The 19063-nt window shown below is 39.6% G+C and overlaps 1 protein-coding gene across 6 annotated transcripts in view; it reads left to right on the forward strand.

Moving 5' to 3' along the window:
* The first annotated feature begins 11724 nt into the window (after positions 1-11724).
* Positions 11725-19063, forward strand: part of CALD1 (caldesmon 1) — a 201478-nt gene continuing 194139 nt past the window's right edge. For 3 of the 6 annotated variants that reach the window (XM_039368434.1, XM_039368751.1, XM_039368597.1), the window contains exon 1: positions 11726-11931. The gene's annotated coding sequence lies outside the window, so the exon portion shown is untranslated. Of the gene's footprint in view, positions 11932-19063 lie in introns of all 6 variants that reach the window. The other 3 variants (XM_039369009.1, XM_039369092.1, XM_039368920.1) reach the window with 2 other exon arrangements.

Consider the following 19063-nt stretch of genomic DNA (forward strand, 5'->3'; position numbering starts at 1 on the left):
ATAAGGGACAGATGATTCTAATGTTTTATAAAAATTATTTCTGGGAATTCGACATACTGTCTGGAAAAATATGTCTGGAAAACCCTAGGTTTCCTATTTAATTCTGTCTTCATGTGCATTCAAATAGATGTGCTTTAGTGTCTTGCCAGCAAATAATTTAAACCATTTGTAGAAGATACTCGGGATCCCCACCCATTAGGGCCATTTTACTTTCTGTTATAATATTTAATGTCAGTGGCAATCTAATTTTTAATGTGACAAAATTTGTTCTCTGGCAAAATATTAGCCTTGGATACTTCAGCATTTATTACAGGAGCACTTTGTCAACCAACTTATAATTGTCTCTGCTTTATGTTAGGGTTTTGTCCCATCGGTTGAAGATAGTGAAGCACTTAGAAAGGGAGTCTTTTTACTGTATCCCTCAGAGTAGGAAATTGTACTTTTTCCAAGTGAAGTCCCACATTTCCTGTGGAACCTCCAGTCCATCACTGAACAGTATGCCTATTCTGCAACTGTCGGTAGTCAACAATCAAAATTCCATTAAAAGAGTCTTGAAAAACGGAATTTTGGGGATGTGCTGAGAATTTGTTATTGAAAAATCCCATATGTCTTTATAAAATCCCATATGCCCTAGTTTTGGCCTCCTTTTCTTTGGAGCAGAGCAGTGGATGGTTGTCATTGTCAATATCCATCTTGACATGGGTGCTCTTCTTTATGCCCCGGTTTGTGTGTGTTTGTTTACATGATGTGAATGGTTACAATATTATATGTTTTCATATAGTAGATCCTGTTGATTCTGCCTAAGGATGACTGATTTTGATATAGTCAGTCATGGTAGTATTGCAGACTAATTGCAGACTAACTCTGCCGACTGCCAGCAGTTTGATCCTGACCGGCTCAAGGTTGACTCAGCCTTCCATCCTTCCTAGGCCAGTAAAATGAGGACCCAGATTGTTGGGCAATATGTTGACTATGTAACCCGCTTAGAGAATGCTGTAAAAGCATTATGGAGTGGTATATAAGTCTAAATGCTATTGCTGTTGCTAGTCATTTTCACAACCAGGCGTGATGGGACAATCCAGTCTAGCTAATTTCACTCTCAGTGGATTTGAGAATTGTTGGTAGAAAGGTAGTAGAGAAATTTAAGGAATCAAGAAAGAAACTGGTCCATGCTTGACCACCATGAAGGGGTTTTTGCAAGACGTAACTAAACAGGACAAGGACATAAATCATGAAAGTTTGTCATCTGATTTATCTGATTATCAGAAGGCAGCCCTAGTGGGTTTATTAAACCTTGTAATGTTAATCTGGAAATCTTCCTGAAACATCCATGGGGTTCTGCTATTAATCATAAGCTTTGGAGTGAACCAGTAACTAACCTCATACCTGGGGTGAGATTACAATATGTACTTTGAATTTTAACTGCCTTTTTATGGCTGCCAAATCTGAACAGGCTGATTTGTTGCTCAAACTAAACAGGAGGGATTTAAAAAAAAAAAAAACGAATAAGAGAGACAGAAAGAGAAAAATTCTCTAGTAAAAAAACCAAAAACAAATCAGTGTTAGTTCCTTAGCAGTCTATATGTGATCCTCCAGCACCCATTTTTTTTTGCCATCAAAGCACCTCCCATCATGCCACTGAGGTTTACTGAAAAAACATTGATTTTCAGATTGTGCATTTTCATATTTTTTTTGATACAAATAAGAGGCAAATTTGTTCTGTATGCAGTATGAATTCCAAATGCAAAGGGTGCATTTCAAATCTGATGTTAGGCAATCTATCTATCTTGGTATAGTAAGGCTATTCCAAAGTAAATGTTAATAAGATTGCAGTCTTATGAGTTACTGCCTGAAATGTTGTACTGATTGACTATATGGTATTCTGAGGACAGTTGCCTTTGAAAGTGGTCCAGAAATTGAGCTGATAACCGATCAGCTAGGATCAGCTCCTTTAGCTCCACTAGAATATTGCTTCTTCATCAGTTGCACTACTAACCTCTAGTCTGTTCACTCATGTTCTGGTCATTTTCTGAATGGATTACTGTAATGTTCTATACAGTGCTTTTTTTCTAAAAAAAAAAAAAAAAAAAAAAGGTGCCGGAACTCACTCACTTTATACAACCCGCCTTGCCTATCCTACAAGGTTCCATCCAAAAAAGGTGCTGAACTCCATTCTGGGCGTTCTATGAGAAAAAAAAGCCCTGGTTCTATACATGGGGTTACCTTTGAAGAGTATCCGGAAGCTTCAGTATCCAGAAGCTTCTGGACTTTGGAATGCAATAACATGGACAGTTAGGTGTGCTCCTAGTGCCATTTCCTTAAGAATCCCAGGCTTGTTGACATAACCTGTTTTAAGAGTCTTCTGGAAGGACGTCAAGGATGGGGCCTATCTCACCTTGAAGTAGAGGAATGATGTTCTACAGGATCAGTGCCATGACAGAAAAGATCCATCTCCTGAGTCCTGCCAGATGAAATTCTTCTGTGGACAGGACCCACAGCATACCTCTTCTGCAACCTCATGGGATGGGTGGATGTAATTAGGTGCAGGCAGTCCCTCAAATAGTCTAGTCCCATGCTATGAAGGGCTTTAAAGGACAAAGCCAACACCATAAATTGGATCCAGAAGCAAACTAGAAACCAACACAGCCATGGAGCAGAGGTGTAATATGGATACATATATGTATCTAAGGATACATATAACTGCCCGCACCACTGCATTTTGTACCAGTTGAAGCTTCCATATACTCTTCAAAGACAGCCCCACATAGAGTACATTACATTATCTGTGGGTCCCCCCCAACTTAATTAAAAAAAAATGTTTATTGCTTCATGCTGCATTTTTAGAGGTTCTGGTGAATAGGCTCAAAGTAACCCAACCCTTGGATATAAAGCATTTTTACAAGCAGACTTAAGGTACTTCAATTGCTCCTTTAAATATAACACCCCCCCCCCATTCCCCCTCCCTGTTTTCTTTCCCAAGGAAAGATCCTTCTGGATGTCAGCATTAAGAGGCTTGGCAGGAAATTGCACAGAACTCTGTGAGGAGCTGCAAATATGTAGCCAAAATTCAAAAGTCAATAGATCGGGGGGGGGGGGCTTGTTCTACATTCCTAGCAGCTATGGGAGGGTCTAGAGCAGTATTTGTCAACTTTAGCAATTTTAAGAGGTTTGCATAGCAACTCCCAGAATTCCTCAACCAGCATACTTGCTGGGAATTTCTGGTAGTTGTCGTCCAGACATCTTACAATTGCCAAAGTTGAGAAACACCAGGATAGAGAACCTCTAAATAAGAGATGAAAACCTGTGGTTCCAGATCTTCCAGTCATCCAAACCCAGACCCATTTTTGTGACCCCTGGAACTCTTTGAACCGTACCACTGAACTTCAGTATTCCGCTATTTTTGACTTGGAGAAGGCGTGAAAATGGCCATTCAAGCCCAAAATATGCTTCAATGTAAAGCAGAAGCTTCTGTTTTTCCTCTCTTTTCAAGGTGCATGGAAATTTCTTCTTAATTAAAAAAAAAAACAGGAGGAGAGGGTTTCTTGTGATATGTTGGGACTCAGATCAAGTGTTTGAAACGATATGACACGATTGTAGAATGAAAGAAACAAGCTGACGGGGAGCCTTGAACCTCTCATAACAAACTAAGAATACCCCTATTTTACTCAAGAATTGTCCCCCAATTCTCTTCTCCTTTGAGGGACATTTTGAAAGCCCGTTCTTTTTCATCAAATTTCAATGCAACTTATACAACTAGTCCTTGACTTTCAACAGTTCTTTTAGTGACTTTTCAAAATTACAACAGCACTGGAAAAAGTGACTTACGACGGTTTTTCACACTTACAACATCCCCTTGGCCATGTGATCAAAATTCAGATGCTAGGCAACTAATTCATATTGACGGTGGTTGCAGTGTCCCAGGGTCATGTGACCACCTTTTGTGACCTTCTAACAAGCACAGTCAATGGGGAATCCAGATTCACTTAACAACTGTGTTACCAACTCAATAGCTGCAGTGATTCACTTAACAACTGTGGCAAGAGATGTTGTAAAATGGAGCAAAACTTACTTAACTGTTTTGCCTAGCAACATAAATTTTGGCCTCAATTATGGTTGTAAGTCGAGGAGAACCTATAAATGAGGATTCTTCCCCAGCCCACCCCAGCCCCCCTTTGCAGGACACAACCTAGAAACTATTAAGCCTAGTTCTGACTCTCAAGATTTGCTAACCTTTGCACCAATGGCTGATGGTTCTCCAACAAGATCTGTCCTACTCAGCAGTTAAGATGGAAGAGCTGAGAACTTGCCTGGGGCAAAACACATTGGTGAGCCTCTCTTTACAAACATCTACCAAGGAATTTTGTGGCTAAAATAGGACGTGAATCAAAACCTTGCAGGCCATATGCCACCCTTATACTGTATTGAATCCCCACCTTCCTTGAAGTTTTAGTTGAATTTTGTTGACCTCATGAAATGCCTACATTTCCATTAATTAGTGAACAATGGGTGATTTCTGCAGGAGGGAGGGGTGAAGTCTAAATATATTTAGTAGTGTGGCCGATTCAAGTGATATAGACATAAGATACGATGGAAAGAAAAATCAAAGACTTATTTTGAATTGCCATTCGAAGGTGGGCTGGCAAGATTTATGAGCTCTTTTTCCCATAGCTGTCTGTGTTGCTTACATGCAGATTCCAAAATGTTTCAAAAAGAGCACAGCATTTAACAAAAAGGGAAAATTAATGATAAAAATCCTCTGTCTGTTTATTCAGAAGTAAATTCTTCTACGTTGAGTGGAATTTTGTCCAGTTGTGGGCTGATAGTCATAGCTGGGGATCAACAAAGAATTAGCGGAAGTGAGGGATGATCAGTTAAATGACATTCATTGGCCGGTTCATATATTATTAACACTCTTCCAAAAGAACTTACAGTTTTACAGTATAAGTTATAAAAACAGCAGTTTTACAGCTGTTTTTATAGTACATACAGGACTTTTTTTGTTCTAAAATGAATGGCAGGCATAAATGGATACACATGTGGTAGATCCAGATGTTGTAGCCCGGATCTGGTAGCCTTTGCTGTGGATAAATATGTCACAGCAGAGGTGGATAATTAATTTATTGTTAATGTGTATCTTTTGCCACACACAACATATCTTGGAATGTAATATTCTAAAATTGCCATACAAATAGATACAATAAATGTGGCTAAACATAAGCACATAATTTAAAGATGTCTTTAAAGAAAGCTCATCTAAAACTCAACAAAGCGAGAAATTCTAAAGGTAGTTTTACCTTGCAGATAACCGAAGTACCATGTGACTATTAATGTCAAAAGATTGCCAAGCTGGTACTGGTTTGGCCTGCTCAGAGCTTAAAAAAATCAAGTATAAGTGATTTGCAAAATATGGCCTATAGACCACCAGTATTTCACAGATGTTTACCATATTTTATTTTCGATTACAGCTTTGAGGAATGGAATTTAGTTTAAGTTAGGTCATTTTTTTTTAAATAGAGGGGATGGGAAGGCACACACAATCATTTGATTTGTCAAAAGACATGAACTCCTATACTTTTGAAGATGAAAGCATTAAAGATGAGGGGTGTTTGTTTAATTGGGTGGTCTCCACATTTTCTTGCATTTATTAGTAGCCCACAGGTGCGGAAAGTTTGAGAAACACTTTTCTAGAAGTTCCTTGGGGGGGTTAACTGTGATGACAGCAGGAATTCTGACAAGCAATAAATTGTCATACTAAACTTATTTATAGCTCTGGATTTAATCCACATTTACCAAGAGAGTTGAAAAAAGAATATTCATAGTTATGGTCCTCAAAGTTTATTATATTTAATTCTATACGTACACTCTGTTTGCTAGACTCCATTTTCCAGGTAAATTCCATTGGCAAAGTTCACAGCTGACAATACATTTGCTTATGGCTTGGTTTACAATGTATGATTTATTCCATTGGTTTCTGTAAGTATGAAGATAAAAGTCGAGGACTACTCAACTGGTGCAGCACCATTTGCAGAATGGGACTTTTGGCGGGCTCAGCAGGGCAGAGACAGCCTGGACAATTCCTATTGGCTTTTGAAAGCCAATAGAATTAGACTCTATTCAAGAGAGTCTATTCTATTGGCTTTCAAAAGCCAATAGAATAAAAGGGAATAGCACAGCTAAGGAAAAGAGGAAAAAAATGGCAGACTGCGTTGTTTGGCGACCCTCGTGAAATGGTCGTTCGACCCCAAATGGGGTCCCGACCCACAGGTTGAGAACCACTGCACTAGACCAAACTGGTTGGAGAAAGTCTGCATGGTGTCTTGCAGACTTCTCATTCAAGAAACATACAAGTTGCAGCTAAGGCATAATTTTTAATGGCACAAACAATATAAATGCAGAAAGTAATGATATTAAAAAAGGAAAGACTTTAGTGGAATTTGATGCTTAGTGAATATATGAACATAGCACTATCATTTTTGGGGAAAAGAAAGGAGTTCCTTTTCAACAACAACAACAACAACAACACTACTACTACTACTACTACTACTACTACTAATAATAATGTTGGAAGGGATCTTGGAGGTCATCTAGTCCAACCCCCTGCTCAGGCAGGAAACCCTATACCATTTCAGAAAATGGCTGCTTTCTTGCTTGATTTTACGGTCTAGATTAGGGGTGTCAAACTGCCAGCCCGTGGGCCAGACGCGTCATCCGGAAACCTCGCCTACCCCATTGCCGGCAATGGCAAAACCGTGCCAATACGTTGCACAATGTCACGTGACGTCATGAGTTTGACATGTCTGGTCTAGATACAACCCAAGTAGTCTCCCTTCCAAATATTAATCAGTTCTAACCCTATTTAGCTTTCAAGAGCAGCAATTAGTGAGTTGCTGCCCCGTGATGTATCGTTAATACAGTTTTAATTCTGTTTAAATCAAATTAGACTCATCCATTTCTTTGTCTTGGTTTTCTCCATGTATTGGTGTGTGACCCCAATACAACACTCAAAGGGTGAGAGTAGCCCATCCAAAGTTGTGCACCCTGCTATAGATAGAGTTGGGAAGAACAAAGTTGTCTTCTCAGTATTTAAACAAAACAAATTAAATGAAGCACCGAAAAAGAGGAATCAAATCAAATTAAAAAAAAACTTGAAGTAACAAAATGAAATTTAACAGAGACAAGTACAAAAGTCTTCATTTAGGCCAGTGATTCTCAACCTTGGCTACATTCAGATATGTGGACTTCAACTCTCAGAATTCCCAAAGTACAATTTCCAAATCACTGGAGGAAATAATTCCACTTTGTTCTGCTTTGGTGAGAGTTCACCTAAAGCTGGGGTCCCCAAACTTGCTAACTTTAAGACTTGTGGACTTCAACTCCCAGAATTCCTCAGCCAACTATGCTGGTGGGGGAATTCTGGGAATTAAAGTCCACAAGTCTTAAAGTTGCCAAGTTTGGAGACGCCTGAGCTAAAGTATACCGTTGAGTGCTGGGGACCATGCTTTAAGAGTGTTTAGAGGAATAAGTTAGAAAAGGGTAATAAAAAACATAAAAAACCCCAAAGCAAAACAGAAAATCCTGTCTGGACCATCTAATTTTAGATTGCCCATGGAAAGAAGGGGAAAAAAATATTACATTATGAAAGTTTTCTCAAGAAAATTATTCTCTTGGCCTAAGTAAATAAATATCAGAAAGAAGGACCTTGGCCAAGCCCTTGCTGATGCTTAGCGGTCTAGGTATGGAGGGAATGTATAAATATCAAAATTGAGCAACATTTCCTGGCCAAAAGGGTGTACTTCTTTTTTAAAAAATAAGTTGGTCCTGCCTCCATTCCTCTGAGGATTTCAACAGGAATATTTAAAAAAAAACAGCTGCAAAATCATATCTCTGTGAACTCTTGAAATAGCATCAGACTTTGAAATGGTTCAGACAGACCCAGTTTTATCTCTTCAATGAATATGACCAACTTTTAATAACCAGTTTAATAAAGATATCTCTCAATATAAATTTCTCAAATACAAAATTTCTACCTTCACTAGCCTCTGATTCCAGGCAGAGTGATTTTCAACCAATCAACCAATTCAGGGTTAATCTTTGATACTTTCTCAACTGACTGGGAAAAGATGGCATTACTATGGTTTGCTTCCATCTAATTTAAGTACCTCTAAATCATCAAACTGGCTGGATGATAAAGTTAATCTTCGATTTACAACAGTTTGTTCAGTGACAGTGGGGAAATTGCAACAGCACTGAAGAAAATGACTTATAACTGTTTTTCACACTTATGACCGTTGCAGCATCCCCATGATCACGTGACCAAATGCAGATGATTGGCAACTGACTCATATTTATGACAGTTGCAATGTCCAGTGGTCACGTGATCCCCTTTTGTGGTCTTCTGACAAGCAAAATCAGTGGGGAAGCCAGATTCACTTAACAACTGTGTTACTAACTTAACAACTGCAGGGATTCACTTAACAATTCTGGTAAGGAAAGTTGTAAAATGGGGCAAAATTCACTTAACTGTCTCGCTGAGCAACAGAAATTTTGGGCTCCATTGTGGTCATAAGTCGAGGACTACCTGTTCTTGCTGTTTTATTTTTAACAAGAATTCATTTTTCATATGATCATTTCTCAGGCTTGGCACTCCGATCCTACCTCTTAACATTTGCATTTCATTGAGGAAACACCGACAGATTGGGTTAAAGATCCACTCACCTATGGCTGTCTGGCTTCCAACTGAAATAGAGTGATGTGTCAAGTTCCCCCCCCCCGCCAAATGTAAAGTCTCTAGTTATATTTCTAGCAGCTACACATTTCATCCAAATGCTGGTGAGTGTCTGTGATCCATGATCACACAGAGATCTGTTCAGATGTTATGGACACCTCTTAGAAAAGGGTTCAGCTGCAACAAACACTTGCTGGAGTGGCTGGGGAATGAGGATCGTGGAAGGTTCAAGGCAGCAGTCGCTTGCATTTCTGCAAATCCATGAGATGAACAGAGATTACATCCCCAAAGTCAAAGGTATGATGGCAGTTGCAAACTACTTTGCCTGGATTGTTATCTCCACAAAGAGAACAAAAGCCTGATGCCTCCCTTGCTCGATTTTGTGAAGATATTGTATATTTGTAAGTTGCGCAAAGAAGAGGGAGTCAAGCTATTCTCCAAAGCGCCTGAAGGCAGGACAAGAAGCAATGGATGGGAACTAATCAAGGAGAGAAGCAACCTAGAACTAAGGAGAGACTTCCTGATAGTTAGAACAATTAACCAATGGAACAACCTGCCTCCAGAAGTGGTGAATGCTCCAACACTGGAAGTTTTTAAGAAGAGACTGGACAGCCATTTGTCCGAAATGGTGTAGGGTTTCCTGCCTGAGCAGGGGGTTGGACTTGTTGACCTTCAAGGTCCCTTCCAACTGTATTATTATTATTATTATTATTATTATTAATAATAATAATAATAATAATAATAATAATAATAATGTGTCTCTGGTTTTAAAAATAGCATGATGATATGTATCATTTCTTTCTTCTGTCTTTTCGGCTGGGGTTGTCTTTTTGGGTGTTTGGTCCACAGTGTGAATACTTTCCAGCCCAAATCAGATTGCCTACTCTCTCTCTCTCTCTCTCTCTCTCTCTCTCTCTCTCTCTCTCTCTTCTATCTATCTATTTTTCATCCCTCCACTTCATTTCCCTGGTTCCCCCATTTTCTTCTTCTCTCATTTCTGATGCCCTCAGCTTCATTTCAGCCCTGCAGTTGGCATGTCCATAATAAAGTAGACCAGAGCTTCAACGCAGGAGTTGTAGACTTTGTTTCCGCTATCTTCTTCCCCATGTTGTAGAGAGAAGAGGATTTCCAGAGACCACTTCTGTATGGAGGAAGTAGGTTTTTTTGGGGGGCTGGCAGACCTTTGCGACCAATTCTCCAATCTCAAGGAGTGTTATTTCTTTGAGATTAGAGCCCTGCTACTAGAAGGTAGCACTGGGTCTTGCCTTGGATGGCAAGAGAATAAAAAGAAAAGCAGCAGATATCATTCTTCTGGTTTTATGGTCCTAAAGTTCTGAAGAAGCTTCTTGGATGAGAAGTGAATTGTTTTCAAAGAAAAAAACCAAGAAAGTGCAGTTTCCTATTGGAAAAAGCACCTTTGGGACAACTATGACCTGGATGATTGAGATGATTGTTCTTGGATCTCATGGAATAATCATGCTTTGTGGTTGGAGAACCAACAACCCCCCCCCAAAGAACTATTGTTTCTCCCCCCCCACCCGCTCTTTTGCATGCATAAAGTCCCTGTTCTGCAGAATAGGAGGCTGGAAATTCTGCATTGGCTAACAGTACTTTGTTCAGTCACATGGAAGAATTGCATGCTTTTCTCCCTCACCATCTCCTTCCCATCTTTTTTTACCTGGCTGCAGATCCAGATATTTAGGGTGGAAAGGCACATAGTTTTATACAAATGTCCTGGACTATGGCCCTTGCTCAGCTGAGCATAAAAAGGAATAAAAAGAATTGTCTTATTCTCCAAATCACCCGACAATAGGACAAGAAATAACAGGTGGAACATCATTAAAGAGAGAGCCAACCTAGAATGAAGGAGAAATTCCCCGACAGTGAGAAAAATTAATCTGTGTAATGTAGGGGTCTTCAATCTTGGCCCTTTTATGACTTGTGGACTTCAACTCTCAGAATCCCTCAGTCAGGCACACTGGCTGAGGAATTCTGGGAGTTGAAGTCCATAAGTCATAAAAGGGCCAAGTTTGAAGACCCCTGGTGTAATGGCTTGACTCTGGAAGCTCTGGGTGCTTCATCACTGGAGGTTTTTAAGAAGAGATTGGACAGCCATTTGTGTGAAATGGTATAAGATCTTCTGCTTGAGGAGGGGGCTGGATAGAAGACCTCTAAGGTCCCTTCCAAGTTTGTTATTCTGTAGATAGATGGATAGATAGATAGTCCTAATAATGTGTCTAAATATGTTATAACCAGGGATATGTTTTCTAAAAGTGTATATGCCATGAGAAACAACCAAGAGGGTTTTTTTTGGAGGGGGGAGGAGAATGTTTAAAGTTGCACAAGCAAATAGAAAATCTTGTTCCCTACCCCAGAATGTTTTCAGAGTCAGCTTCGCCAACTTTTGCACCCTCCTCTCCCCTTTTGTTCCCATTCTGAATGATAAAGGACATTCTTTAAAAACATCTGGTATTCATTTCCAAAATATACTGTGGTTTCTATTTTGTTTGTGGCAAATGGCTTTGCTTGATGTTGTTATTCCGCTGCATTCTCTCCAGAATGAAAGTATCGGTAAATACGTGGATCCATTCTCTCTCTCTCTCTCTCTCTCTCTCTCTCTCTCTCTCTCTCTCTCTCTCTCTCTCTCTTTCCCTCCAGGTTTTTAAATGTATTTCAATTTTTTTTGAGCACCTCCATTTCTGTTTAAGAAGAGAGCCTCTTTCTCCAAGATTAACATTTCTTATGATTGTTCTTGACAGAGAATTTACTTTCAGAGGCCCTGGGAAGGATAACCAAAAAAGTGCATGGAACAAGACAATTTTGGCAGCCTATATGAATTTTCAGAGCTTTTTTAGGTCTTGGTTTTTTTGGGTTTTTTTTTATGAGCAGCTTCCTGAATATGCCTGGAGAATGACAGGCATCTCTTAGGCTGGCTGACCCCACCTTTGGCTGCAGCCAAGCCATTGGCTGCTTTTTAGAATAAATTGAGGACAATGCTGGCCACTGGTTGCCAATTCTAAACATCAGGGATATGTATTCACTTAGCACTAACTTTTGGGAGGGGCCAAGGAGAGAGTGCAATTTCGTGAACTGGGCTTGTGGGGTTTAGAGACAGTCAGAGAGCCTCACTTGTACAGTAGTGCTCTCATCTAGACGGCCACGGCTGCCTTCCTACGCTGACCAGAGAGTTGGGCTTTGCTACAGAGGTAAGGGCTTAAATATGCTCTCATTGAAAGCAAGAGGATAGGGAGCCTTGCTGTCGTCGTTTCTTTTTGCAATTCCACCGTGGACTGTTTGCAGAGGAGTTTTGATGTGGCGTCAGGGGAAACCAGCAAGGATGGAGGTTTTGCTGAATTAATCCGGTCACTTTTGGTTAACATTCTATCTCATGTTAATGTGAAGAAGAGCGACGAATCTCTCGTACAGGCATGCATGCAGTCACCCAGACAGATTTTACCCATGCACCTTTCTCTTGCTTATGGGGAGAGAGGTGGCTGCATTTGATTCCACCGATGGGTCCTTTAATTGCACATCTGGCGCTGCAGTTCAGCCTTCCCCCTTTTTTCCCCTTTGAAAAATGTGCCTTGCCTGCTGCTCAGCCTTGACATGAAAGGTGTCCAGTTGAGCCTTGTATTTCTCCCTTTTGGGCTTTTCTTTAAGCAGGAGAATTGGGGGGTGGGGTGGGGTGGGGGGAAGAGATGCCAAAGTCAGATTCCAAAAATCTACAAAGCACCAGACCCAGATTGGGCAAATTCTGGTTAAGATTAAGGATTTGATATTCTGTTGAAATAGATGTCTTGTCCAGGCTGTCTTTCATTAGAAAGGAAGATGGTGGTGGTGGTGGGGTTTTTTGTTGACAATAGAGTCCATCTGTTTTTAATTTCTACCCTTGCTCCCCACAGCCAAGACATTTCTAATGAGAGACCCTTTCTAGTTCATACAAGAAACTGTCCATGAGTGATTCTCTTGGATGGCCGTGTTTGTATGTGGGCGAGGCAGTTTTTCATTCCGGGAAAGAGAGAAAGCAGATTTTTAAAAAATAAAAATAAAAAATTGGAGCATTTTTGCCATGCTCAGAGAATTTAACAGAGCAGAGAGCACTGATAATTTTACACAGGACAGCGTTTGTCCAGGCTGATCATGATGAGCATCAAAAAAGGAAAAGCAATAGAAGGACAGTTTAAATGAGAGAGGAAGGCTGATGCTTTTCCTTATTCAATCACTGCTCAGGAAATATTTGGTGGACTCTTGAGCAAAATATTTCCTAGAAACTCTCCTGCTTCTTTTTATTTTAGTCGTAAAAACAATACGGCAAAAAAAAAAAAAAAATCTACCAGGAATTTCTACACAAATGCCTTTGCAATTTGAGAGATGGAAGAATTATTTGTTGGACTACACCAAGTTCTTTCTCTGAAGGCTTTATTAAAATTGAAGTTTAAAGTATTTTAAGTGCATAAAGTATCTTAAAAAATAACGATTAGGCTGAGAGATGTGTTTGATGACCTTGGTATTATTCAGGAGTGATCATTATGGAAGAAATTCCCTATCAAGCATGCAATCTCATAGGTACGACATGGAAAGATTATTAAGTCTAGGATCAGACAAGAAATTCTTTTTTCCATCACTTCTCATTTAGTTGGATGAAAGAGAAATGGCTTTAGAAATTATTCCAAAGAAAATAATTGTCAGGGCTGGAATGTGGTGTCCTTCACGTATCAAGTAGTGGGGTGGCCAAGGGATAGGTGCTTTGAAGCTAAAACAGATTTTTATTATCCTCAATTCTATTCACTTTCCCTTGGTCCCTCTACAAAGGCATCCTGCTTCAAGGCATGGTTTTGAAAGGGAAGACATCATCATCATCACCGAGATGACAAATATATACACAATTGTGATCTTATATGATAATATTGGAGAAGCATTGATCCTCACGACTTTAGGCAGCTGTGATGGAGATAGGCCCCCTCCCCAAGAATTGGGGGCACAAAGTAGCTGTAACGTGGGAGATCATGTACAGGTTAGTAGCAACTGGTCTGAAGAGGAGGAAGCTCAGAACGATGGGGTGTAACCACTGTCTCTTCTGCCTCCTTATAGTATCAGCTATTGGAATTACAGTTTGGAATGGTTAGAAATGTTCTCAGATTCTGGTCTGGCCTCATCCATCCATGCTGGCAACTGGTTCATCCTGGTTAGGAAGGGCTCTAAAAAGTTTGCTCTTTGAGCTCGTGAGCAAAATGGTTTTCCCAACTTGGTTGTGCTTTTTCTCAGCATCTCTTGGCTTGAACTCTCTGATTCAGTTCTTGGTTTATTGCCAATAGCTGCCTATAACTCAGCTTTGAGAATGGGTGACTTGAGACATTGGCTTTCATACCGACCAATGCAACCATGTTCTGAATGATATTCCCAACTTTGCCCTTCTGCAGTTACTGTTTCCAGCAAAACAAGTTTTGCTTGGGCCATGTCTATAGGTAGTCCTCATTTTACAATCACAATTGAGCCCAAAATTTCTATTGTTAAGTGAGTTTTGCCCCATTTTATGACCTTTCTTGCCTCAGTGGTTAAGTGAATCATTGTTGATAAGTTAGTAACTCGGTTGTTACGTGAATCTGGCTTCCCCGTTGACTTTGCTTGCCAGAAGGTGGCAAAAGTTGATCTCATGACCTTTGGATACTGCAACCGTCATAAATGTGAACCCATTGCCAAGCATCTGAATTTTGATCACATGACTATGGGGATGCTGCAAAGGTCATAACTGTGAAAAATGGTCATAAATCACTTTTTTTCACTACTGTTGTAATTTGGAGTGGAAATGGAGTGGAAAGGATTAGGCTGAATTTGTGATGCTTCTTTCAGATTCCATCTGCCAGTTTAGAGAAACAAAAAGCATGACATCTATTTATCCCAGTTGACTATACTTTAAAAACATGCAAAAGTATGCTATTCAAAATATACTCTAAATCCATCTTGTTAGTATGAAGATATTAGACAACTCTCAAAAAGCTCAAAACCGAAATGTAAATGTAGACTTACAAGTGCTTCAATTCTACAATTTCTACAATTCTAGAGTTGTAGAATTCAGTTCTACAAATGAGTGTGCAGCTGAGGATATATTATGCCATTTCACCTGGAAGCTTGTTCACTTGACCCTTGGATTCAATGATCTGATTCTAGTTCAAGTCTTATCACTGTGGAATATTCAACATATGATCACCTCAGTTGCACTTCAGAGCATGCTGGTAAATATCTTTACTGTAGAGCTCATGTTTTTTAGCAAAAATATCTGTAGCAGAGAAAGCCCTTTGCAGGTGCTACTGTTGGCTTCCATAAGGATTCACAGTGCTTCAGCAAAGAAATCCATAGTCCTGTGCATCATGCAATGTTTTAAATGTTAGAAGAAAAAAAAAACGTAGCTAGTAAGTCCAATCCAATCTTCTAAAATTTAGCCTACTCCCCACTTAAAGGGGAGGGATTTTTGTCTGATGCATGTACTTGATGAGATTTTCATTTGATGAGATTTTATTAATGTTATTTGAAACATCCTTACAAATTTCTATAGAAATTCAGCTACCTCTTGGCATGCAGCCTAGCATTGAGGGATCCAGTAGATTTCCCTGATTTCTAAACTTGATGGAGATATCTATATTCCTTAAATAAGCATTTTGAGGGGAAATTGTACTTAAATATTTATTGAAACACACATTTCACATATTTATATATTGTAGAGTACTTTTCAAATTTACAGATTAAATTTGATACAGAACAGAGTGAAAAGAGTAGACACATCTATTTACCCCTAATTTTATTGGTGGACAAGAAAAAGGAGATAAACAGCAGGCTATTATGAAACATGTTACATGGGCAGGACCTACAGTATATTGGAACTCTTTTCATGTGTGAAGCTGGTGATTTTCCAAAAATCAAACTGCTGCTCCATAGACCTGTGACAGTACAGCACTGTATTTGTCACATGAATTGAAATTACACATATCTCAGACATGGGAGAAATAGGAGATGAAAGAAAGTGAAGTTGGGGTATGCATCATGCATTCTAAGAGTAAACCAACTGACATGTTGTTGGGCTATAATGCTCCTGTAGAACCAGTCAAAAGCTCAAATAGGATGGAATCTGAAGTATTTCCTGATCGTCATCACACTTGTACACTTCATGGTGCTTTTGTGAAAAACAGAAATTGAAGATAAATTGATGACTTAAAGCAGGGGTGTCAAACTGCCGGCCTGTGGACTGGATGTGTCATGCTGAAACCACGCCCACCCCAGCTCCGGCAATGAGGAAAAAGTTGCGACACGTCATGTGACGCGGCGAGTTTGACATCCCTGACTTAAAGCAATGTTTCTTAATCTTTGTTATTTGAAGATGTGTGGACTTCAATTCAAAAAGCTGGCTGGGGAATTCTGGGAGTTGAAGTCCATACATCTTCAAGCAGCCAAGGTTGAGAAACACTGACTTAAAGTAACCAACAAAAATGTACCACATGTAACACACCCAAAACTTTGGCAAAAACTTTAATTTAGAAAGATGGATGAGCCTTTGGAGAAGAAATTTGCTGAATATTTGCAATCAACCTACTGATGAGTCTAATATTTATGATCTCAGCAGCTGGAACTAGGAAAGCAGTGGGAAAGTACCCTACTTGGAAAAGATTTTGCTCAGTGGAAACTTTCACTACATATTTCTCTGCTTGGCTCATGCAAATAATAAATAAAGAGAGAGTCCTTGGAGAGATATGACAGAATTTAAAACAATAAGTGCCTTGGCCATTCACACGTTCATTTGTTATATGTCCTTAAATAGGGAGAAAAAGTCCTATTGGGCATGTAATCTTTAACTATCCACCAAATGTGTGGAGAATTATTTTGCAAAAGTCAAAAAGGGAAGCAATGTTTTATGAGGCCAACCTCATAATCTACCGAGAAAAATAAAAGGCCATAAAATGCATTGGGGAATAAATAATTCCATGTCTACACCAGGAGATCCTTAGAAGTTCTCAACCCTTTGAGGTAGACCAGTCTAAAAAACCAAAGTTATGAATTCTGATACTACTTTTGTTATAAGGTTACGGTAACAGAGTTTTACAAGTCTCAATTTGTCTCCCCCCTCCCTTTATCTTTAAGATAAGTAGGGAGGGTTAAGTCTGAGATGCTTTCTCAAATTACATTACTGCTCTGGACTCAAATTTCTTTTATTTGACCATTACAGCTCTTCTTCCAGCTCCACATGGTTATTCCTACAATCCATTACTGAAGTATGCTTTCTCTTTTATTTGGAAAAATAAACATCTTAGATCAGTGGTTCTCAACCTTTTTAATGCCGTGACCCCCAACCTGTCGTAAGTCGAGGACTACTCAGCCGGTCGTAAGTGGAGGACTACTCAACTGGTGCAGCACCGTTTGCAGAATGGGACTTTTGGCGGGCTCAGCAGGGCAGAGACAGCCTGGACAATTCCTATTGGCTTTTGAAAGCCAATAGAATTAGACTCTATTCAAGAGAGTCTATTCTATTGGCTTTCAAAAGCCAATAGAATAAAAGGGAGTAGCACAGTTAAGGAAAAGGGGGGAAAAATGGCGGACTGCGTTGTTTGGCGACCCCCATGAAATGGTCGTTCGACCCCAAATGGGGTCCCGACCCACAGATTGAGAACCACTGTCTTAGATGATGATCTGAGTCCAAGAATGGAAGATTCTAGATTTTTAGGGGGGAAAGCTCAAAGGCTGCTATAAGAGGGAAACAGAAATGTACAGCTGATCTGAGTGGGATAGTTATGGTGGTACACTAAAAAGATTCAAGAGAATTAAGAAGAATTGGGGCAGATGGCAGGGCAGAGGTGTCCCCAGGTGCAGTTAAGAAAATCCGGATAGCTGCTATGCTATAAGATCCATTCTGGTTTTTATGTGTAGTTGCCATCTTCACTTTTTTGACCATATCCCATGTGGCACGGATATGGCACAAAATAGCTATCTATCAACCATTAAATTTCAAACTTACTCCAGGTGTAAAAGGTGGCATATATGGGTGTGTTCCTCCTTTTATTCTCATAATGACAACTATGAAGTAATCCAAAATCACCCAAGGACTGCCACAGTTAGAAGGGAACTTGAATCTGAATCTTCCCAGCCTGTATCCAACGCATTAACTATGATGTGGTGACTTCAGCGTGGTAGTTTGAAGACATATTGACCCCATTTTCCCAAAGACAATACAACTGTTTGCTGTAAACGCACAGAGTCACCTAGCTGAAATGAGTCATATAGAAATTTGATTGATTGATAAGTAAATACATAAAATCAACTATCACAGTTGTATTTACACTTACTATGTGTATTAATCTATTATATTAAAATCATCATAAGAAAAGAATAAAAAGTGTATATGTGAGAAAGATGGCAGGTCAGTGATTTATTTATTTTTTTAAAAAAGTGTTAGCTGGTTGAGTATATCAAGTCTATGAAAAAGTTAGATGAGGAATGCTGGCAAAAGAAATATTACTATCTGATGTTAAAAAAAATATCCAGGGTCATGTACATTTAAAGTATCAACCTTATTCAGAAGTTAAATGTTTATTTATTTGTTTATTTTGGGAAATACTGATGATTTTCTGAGAAAGTTTGCTGTTGATGGTGATTTAGAATACTTTCTAATGTTGAGGAGCCCACTTGTGGTGGAACGGAGATTTTTGATGTTTATTTATGTATTTAGGACATTTGTATGAAGTATTACTACACTTGAACAGCAATAGCACATATACTTTATAGCCCTCTCTAAGCGGTTTACAGTGTCAGCCTATTGCCCCCCAACAATCTGGGTCCTCATTTTACCAACCTTGGAAGGATGGAAGGCTGAGTCAGTGAGCAGAGTTAGCCTGCAATACTGCATTCTAACCACTGCGCCAAATGCCCACTAACCTTTATCTATGAGTAATCTATCTTGATGATAGTCCTGGATGATGAGGATAGAAGAAGTGCTGCGGGTCTGAATGTATTCATTTCTGCAAGCAGCAATATAGAGATAGAGAGTTGAGAGTTTACTGCATCCTGACTTTGTCTATCCTTTTGTTTGCTCTTTGTTGAAGAGAATGCTGATCTGAGTTCACTTCCTTTTACCTTATTTCCTAGGGCCTAGGCCAGGGCCTAGGCAACCTTGGCTCTTTTATGACTCGTGGACTTCAACTCCCAGAATTCCTGAGCCAGCATGGCTCAGCTTGGAAACCTCTCCCTTTCCCCTTAGCATGGCTGGCTCAGGAATTCTGGGAGTTGAAGTCCACAAGTCATAAAAGAGTCAAGGTTGCCTACCCCTGGCTTAGGCTCACTTATTAGTCTCAAAAA

The sequence above is a fragment of the Crotalus tigris genome, unplaced genomic scaffold, assembly GCF_016545835.1.
Source record: "Crotalus tigris isolate CLP2741 ecotype Arizona unplaced genomic scaffold, ASM1654583v1 scf7180000017541.2806704, whole genome shotgun sequence".
NCBI lineage: Eukaryota > Metazoa > Chordata > Lepidosauria > Squamata > Viperidae > Crotalus > Crotalus tigris.